This window comes from Lutjanus erythropterus, chromosome 17 (assembly GCF_056507025.1).
Source record: "Lutjanus erythropterus isolate fLutEry1 chromosome 17, fLutEry1.hap2, whole genome shotgun sequence".
NCBI classification, from domain to species: Eukaryota; Metazoa; Chordata; class Actinopteri; order Lutjaniformes; family Lutjanidae; genus Lutjanus; species Lutjanus erythropterus.
The window spans coordinates 14,374,358-14,382,472 of NC_139333.1; the positions used below are offsets into that span (position 1 = coordinate 14,374,358).

The following is an 8,115-nucleotide window of genomic DNA, read 5'->3' on the forward strand; positions in this document are numbered from 1 at the left end:
ATGCTTTAAAACCAAACAGGAAATTGTGCAAATAAATACAGATGTCCACGCACACATACACATAAAATACATATACACATACAAACAAGCAAACTATATAAATGTGGTTTATGTAACAATGGTATAATACATGATAAATATAGCACTCTTAAAGGGACCATTGTGCATAATAAGGTGTGTTATTTTTTATTCTCTAAGTACAGTTTACTCATAGTATGTACGTAGTTTGTGTTAGCAAAGTCTTGAATTCAGGATTGTTTCTTGTCAAAAATACAATAGGATAAATACGTTACTAATGGTAGCAGTTATCAAGTTGGAATGGAACCACAGGTAACTAACTAATAACTGTATTTATCCGACTATTTCATGCCTTGAGAAATGTCTATTGCTCCTACTATATTATATCTATGCAGAAAGGATGTGATATACTGAGCAGTTTCATCCATAAAAATGTACCATATTTTATACAGTAAGGTGACCATATTTTTTGTACTGTGTGCAAGGTTTTAATGTTCAAAGTAACATTTAAAAGCTATCAAATAAATCTACTGGGGTAAAACTGTAATTATTTCATCATTAAATGTAGTGTAGAATATGACGTAGAATCAAATGAAAATGTTGAAGCAAAGTACAAGTAGCCTACCTCAAAACTTACAACCACTAGTAGTACAGCTTTGTGCCCTTAGCTTTGCTGATATAGGCTGTTATCATGACACGTTACGGTGTGATAAGCAGGTGTAGATAATAAAACTAATGATGGCTGAATTCCATTTAGCTGCTTCGCTTTCAGGGTCATGGTATTGCATGCTGGCTCACTGCTGAGACCCTTGAATAGTATGTTGTTAATGTTATTAATAACACCAACTCTAAATGTCTGCTGTGAAAAAGGCCTGTTAGTTTACTCAAACACATTATTGTTGAGGTTCATATATTGTCAGCTCCATTTTACATAATATCATTACAAACTGGCACATGATATTACCACAGAACAGTGATGTCCCAGACAGTGTCAAGTCACAGTCCACGATTCTATTGCTTTCTATTGTCAGTGATCAAATTATGTGGATAAACACACAGAAAACCTCAAAAGCAGCTGAAAATCACACTTTTTTTTCTTCCTTCATCCTTAAAGAAGGGTGACCATCACACCTCCTCATCTGGAGAGGAAATTGAGAAGACAAGTCAACACTTGTCTTTTCAGTGATGCTGATTTAAATGAATCAGGCAGAGATGGCAGCTTTATATATATAAAAAAATGGGTAAGTAGGACATTTGAATGTATCATCTGTAAAGTGCCTTGAAAAATCTCTAAAATCTCAATTTGAAATGTTGTGTGTGGGCGGATAATTCCCCAAAGCCCATCTTCATCTGCGCCTAGCTGGTTGATTTACACGCAGCCAGAAGGATTTGTCTCCAACCGTGGAGCAGAAATAGAACGGAAAAGATACTCATTTTTTGGCTCGTTCTGATGGGACACACATGGTCTTTTGAGATCAAAATATTAATACTAAACCAGTACTGCGAATGACACACCCTGCCGGAGAAACTGAATATAGTATACCTTATAATGGAATATAAAAAAAAAACAAGTCTACATTTAAGACAGATACATTGTGACTACCAGGCTTGTGGTTTTCCCATAAGCAGTATTTGAAATAAAAGAATAGAGGTTACAGGGAAAGGGAAGCTGGGGGAAGAAAAACTAGGACAAAACTTCTCTGTCTGCAGTTGTAGGATTTTGAGGACAGAATGAAGTTTACCTAATCCTATAAAACTGGAAAGATATTATGCTGTATCTGACAGCTAATTAGGCAAAACAGGACAAAGCAGTTTAATTTGTAATGCACATCTTATATACAGACCTCTGTGTATGATTGCATGTGCTGTACAAAGATGTAGAAACAACACAATATAAGTTAAAATGGTTGACAGAATTCAAAATTAAAACAACACAACACAACACTCGTGTCATCGCCCATCTCTCTACCCCTTCCTGTCACATCTTCAGCTGTCCCTATTCAAATAAAGGCAAAAACCCCAAAAAATAATCTTAAAACAAAAGAAAATAATAAGTGATACAATGATAATAAGAACAAAGGTCTCTACCCTGTGATATGAGGGGCCTCATAGGGTTACATGGATCATAAGGATTTATTAATAAATAACAAAACTTTAAAATCAATTGTCTGGCTTACTGGCAACCAGTGTGGGATTAAGAACTAGGGTGATGTGGGATGTTTTTGTGTTTTTAAGTTGGCCTAGAAATCTTGTGGCTGAATTTTGAGTAAACCCAGAGCCTTTTCATCTTTGTTGCCAAATTAAATTACCTTTATTTTTTCTTTGTTGAATTGCAGTACATTTTGAGCCATCCAGTTATTTATTTACACTGACTCAATAGGACTATAATCATTTTATAAGAGAGATAAGTAAATTTGGTTGTCATCAGCGTAAGGAAAGTTGTTGTGGAGACTTGACCTTTGAGGGACACCATGGATCAAGAACATGCATTTTGAATTATGGTTCCAAACAGTGACAAAATAATAACTTAAAAAAAAAAATTAAAACTGTTCCACCAAAAAACCCAGTTTTCCAGTCTATGTAAAAGTACTGTGTACTGTGAAGGCATCGAATGTAGCACTATGGTCTAATAGGACTTTTTGATGTCTTGCCAGAATTACTACTAACAAATATCATTTAAAACCTGAGCTGTCTGTGTGCTGTGGTTTGCATGAAAGCCTAGTTGAAATTAAATCAGAATAATAATTTACAGTTAAAAAAGTGTAATAGCTGATAACTATGCTCCTTCCTGTGAATTCTCTCTCCAGACCTTGACCTCTCCCTCAGCTGACAGCAACAGGATCTTCCCTGTCATCTAGAATTACACAGGAGGTTATTCTGCACCATGTGGCTTGTGAGTAAATTCCTTTGGCTCCAAGATACCTTTCCCTCCCATCTCCACCGAGAACTCCGGACAAACTTCTCTACCAGCTCCTTTCTTCAGTCTAACATTGTGCATTCCCACAATCTCCACACTCGTTGCCAGAGCTCAGACTGGAAAAGTGACATTAGACCGCTCAGTGCAGGTACTAATGTGAGGATTAAGCAGAGATTAACAGGCTCTTCTTAATTCCATTAAGAGTGGCTATGCTACGCTCGGCCAGTGAAGAGGTTCCAACAGCCAGTGCATCTAATAATTTAAGAACATGTCAAAATTTTCTCATATAATAACATCTGTGATTACAAAATAAAAACAATATGCCATGTGTGATAAATACACAAGCTTTATATTTATTGTATTTTGTGCATTAAAAAAATTACATAGTCAGTGTTACAGTATAGTCCATAATGTAACATCTAGGGGAAAAGTTTCAAATTGACAGAAGCGTGCAGTATCAGAAGCTCAGTACCATCACCCCCGTCTTCAGTTATTCAGATGGTTCGATCCACTGCAATAAGCAAGGAAGTGAATGCTGGGAAAGTGGAGGACTTTGATAAAGCAAAGCTGTGATTACAAAAAGATCAAAGATGGGAAAAGTTAATATAAAGTTAATAGGCTGCAATGTCATAGGTAGAATATGTGACAAAATATAATACAATACAATCTGGAATCAAAGGCGTATTATTTATCCCACAACAGTCTCTATAGAATTATATAGAACATGGAAAATAACCACTTGACAGTCAGCAACTTATATATTATAAACAGAGAAGCTTACTTATATTTTTCAAATTACCATTTCACAATATCCATTTGTCTTTTCAATATCAATTTTCCTTATTTCAGTTTTCTTTTATGGCCTGATTTTCCTGAATTGCATAATATTTCTTTATTTTACATTTTCTGATTTAATTTAACTCACTGATGGCATTCTTGGTATCTCATGAAATTAGTAAAGTAATGTGAAACAACACCACAGCATCAGCTGATTAGCACCATGGTTAACTTGTCTGCAGCTTTGAACAACTGGAATGATTAAATGACAATAGTTTGACTGAACTCACCCTCTATTAAGATGGATTTCCTAATGTATTATGATCCTTCAGACAAAGTCTTTATACAGGCCTGGAAGGCGTCAATCAGATCTTTACAGTTCTCCGCTCCCTTCTCTCTGACACTGAAACACAAAGCCAGAGTTACAAAAATACAGTTACCACTCTCGGCACATGTACCTGGGTTATCCTCTTTGGCATGTAACATGATTTCTGTAAAATTGTACAAATCACATGATGTAAGTGTGGATGACCTAAGGAATATTTCTAAATTTCATTCTACTTTTATTTAAATGTCCAGTGTGTAAGATTTAGGGTAATTTATGGGCAGAATATGGAAGAAATTTATTATAATGTTCATAAGTATGTTGGCATTAGTGTAAAATAACCTAAAAATAAGAACTGTTGTGATTTTGTTACCTTATAATGAGCCATTTATGTCTACAGTTTGCCTTCCACTGAGGCCACCATGTTGCACTGCCATGTTTCTGCAGTATCCCAGAATGAACAAACCAAGCACTGGTTCTAGATGCGCCTTTTCACATTTTCCTCAAGTTTCACAGCCACCGTAGATTCACCTACAGGCTTGGAAGTGGAAGGTGAAACAAGGTGTTTAAAATCTGCAAGCTCACTGCTAGATGCCACTAAATTTTACACACTGGACCTTTAAATCTTAGCCAATACCTGAGGACATGCCTTCATTTTAATTATGTTACAAATAAAACATTTTACAGTTACACTGAAGAGCAAAGTAGTTTGTAATCATGGTTTGATGTGTGTTGTAAAATGTTCCAAGTGTGTGCAGCACAAATAATGTGTAATAATGACTACAGGACTAGTTTAATAAATTATATATGACAGGACGTTGCCATTAAGAACATTATATAAATAAATATAAACCAATCCCTGCCATGTCTTACAGTGAGAAATGTAGTCTACATGTGCATCAAAGGGATTATTCCAGTATAGCCTGATAATAAAGTATTTCAACTCAAACTCCCACAGCTGCTCTTATCTGCATTCAGTGAAGTACGAGAACAAGATTGAATAATCTGCACAGCAGCTCCACTAACGTTAATCACCGCTGCACGTGGACACACACACCAAATGTCTGTCTGTCACTTCTTGCATACATGTAACGTGAACCAGCAGTCTGGAATGCGGTATAGGTTAGACATGTGAAAGCTTATTTTAAACCTCAGGTCTATTTATGCTTCTGAAGACATTTATGTGTCTGTAAACGCCATCTGTAAATGTCATTACACATAGTCCTGTGATGTAAGGTGGATTTTTACTGACAGTTGTGAATAAGTATTCTACATTAACTCCAATTAGACTCAATGATCCCCCACAGGCACTGCTTTTACAAGTTGAGCCCAGATGAGAAGTTAATGTGAGGACATTGGATGTCATGCACAGAACTCAATAAGTGATGACTGAGAATTTCTAAAAGGACGTAATGGAAAGTGACCAGAATTTAGTTGTTAATGAATCTTCCTTGAGGGCGCAAAGTTATTCAAAGACACTCTGTACAGGCGCACCAAAGACTGTCACAGTGGCTGGAGAAAATGTAATGATTCATTTTATAATTTTTTAATGTTTATTTGAATACATACCATTTTCAGCATCTATAATTTCTGTCGAAACTCACCATTTGTCAACGTCCTCTTTGATAACCTGGCAGGGTGCCGGCACAGCTTCGTTAGAGTCTGGCATTTTGACAGAGGAGAGCTGGAGTTGGTGGAGGTGCGCTGCTGCACGAGCTGCAGTCAAGTATGGTTACAGATTAGTTACAGAGATGAAGGGAAAGACAGTCAGGGAGGGAGGGAGGAGGCATGACACTGACCCAGTATGATAAGCTCAGAAGAGGGAATCTGATGGAAATGAATCATATGCAAGAAATAACTCCATGCTTGAGTTGAAATTCTTCCTTTAATTTCTAGCCTTACTACTTATTTTATTTACAAAGCAGGAAAGTTGGGATGTTGTTCATTCATTCCCTTATCCATTTTCCAAAACCACTTATCACTGAAGGGTGGTGGGGAGCCTGAAGACTATCTCAGCTGACACAATGTAAATAAAAACAGAAATGATTTGCAATTCAAATTCAACTGAATACAGTACAAAGACAAGATATTTAATGTTCAGACTGATTAACTTTATTGTTTTGTTTTTTGTAAAAAAAGAACAAAAAAAAACAAAACTCATTCTGAATTTGATACCTGCAACATGCTCCAAAAAAGTTGGAACGGCTCCAAAACCTGTATGTACCTTTCAGCATTAATGGGGCCTTCACAGGTGTGACAGTTACCCAAAATGCCATGGGCACAAACACACCCCCATACCATCACGGACGTTAGTGCTGGTAACAATCTGATGTTCCTTCTACCCTTAAGCTTAGAGGACACGACATCCACGATTTACAAAAACAAGCTGAAATGTGGACTTGTCAGACCACAGCGCAGTTTTCCACTGTGAGTCAGTGAATCTCAGATGAGTTTGGGCTCCATGAGAAGTTGGCGGTGTTTCTGGATGTTGTTGATATATCTCTTTCTCTTTGCATGGAAGAGTCTTAACTTGCATTTGTAGATGCAGCAACAAACTGTGTTTACTGACAATGTTTTTTTCCAAAGCGTTTCAGAGCCCATGTAGTGTCCTTTACATAATCATATTTGTTTTTAATGCAGTGAGGCCCGAGGGGTCAGAGGTCATGGGCATTCAATGCTGGTTTTCAGCCTTGCCTCTTACATGCAGGGATTCCTCTGGATTCTCTGAATCTTTCAATGCCATGGAATGCAGATGGTGAACTCCCTAAATTACTTGGAGGTCTGTGTTCAGAGGTTGAATTTAAGAACAAATTAAAATGTTCGACTATTTGCCCACGCAGTTTCCCACAAAGTGGTCAACAACACCCCATCCGTGCTTCTTAAAGGATGCCCCTTTCATACCCAATTATAAAACTGTCACCTGTTACCAATCAACCTGTTTATCTGTCAAATGTTTGAGAAAGATTTTTTTTTTGTGCATTCTACACTTTTCTCAGTCTTTTGTTGCCACTCTCCCAAATTCTTTGATACGTGTGACTGATATCAAATTCAGAATGCATGTATATTTACCGAAAACAATAAAGTTTAGCAGTTTGAATATTAAATATCTTGTCTTTGTACTGTATTCAGTTGAACGCAACTCTTGGCATTGCATTATATTTTGTTTTTATATATATTTTACATAAAGTCCCAACTTTTTGGGAATTGGGGTTTGTATTTTTGTCTGTGATATTCTTTCCCAGCCCTGCACATCAGCCTATATAATCCAGGTGTTCTTTCATTCATTTCCTTTGTTTCACTGTCTTTCTAATGGAGATGCAGATAGCCCACCTTTTGAGTCGATCATTATGCATTACAAAGGCCTCATAATGCATCTAAAATACTCAGGGGAGGGCCTGTTCCTGAAGAATTTGGGGAGCCTGACTTTGTTTCACATTGTTGGCTTAAGAGCTCAAGATGAGACTTGTAGCATTTATTTAACCAATAAAATGTTGAATTAGCATTGAACGCACCATTAAAAATGATACCACCAATAGTCTGAGAATAATCCAGAGTTGTGATGCTTTTAAAGATAAAAAATAAAAGCAGATGTGGGTAGCATTAGTGAGGTTAATCCCTAAAGGAACACACATTTGTTTCTTATTTTCACCATCCAACTCATGCTGCCCTGACGGTGTAAAAACATGCACTTTTTGAGCATTTTGAGGGAACTTTTTATCGTGTAGTTTTAACTGAAGATAAAACTCCATTGCTACTCACAAAATATACTGTGCTTTCAACATATTTTACATTAATTACAACTGTAGAAATTTCTACACTGTAAACCATTGTAAGCTGATCAGAGTCATCTTAGGAGTTTTAAAAATGTAAAACCAACTGAATTAAGTGAAGTTGAGAAAAGATTGAAGTGTATGAGGGAACAACGTGTTTTGTATCATATTTCATGATTATATTCAACATAAAATGAGAGAATATCACTTATTAATCATGTCTTGTTATGTTTTATATGTAGTGTTTGGATAATTAATTTACTCAAGATTTTTTAAGAAATATAGAATGATTCAGAAAATGTTATGTA

The 8,115-nt window shown here is 36.3% G+C and overlaps 1 long non-coding RNA gene across 1 annotated transcript; it reads right to left on the bottom strand.

Annotated features, from left to right (window-relative positions):
• Positions 1 to 3,263: 3,263 nt before the first annotated feature.
• LOC146311931 (uncharacterized) lies at positions 3,264 to 5,799 on the bottom strand. The gene is made up of 3 exons (XR_014772242.1): positions 5,642 to 5,799; positions 4,003 to 4,115; positions 3,264 to 3,502 (listed from the first exon to the last, which is right to left on the bottom strand). It is a non-coding gene; the product is annotated as an uncharacterized LOC146311931 (long non-coding RNA).
• Positions 5,800 to 8,115: the final 2,316 nt, after the last annotated feature.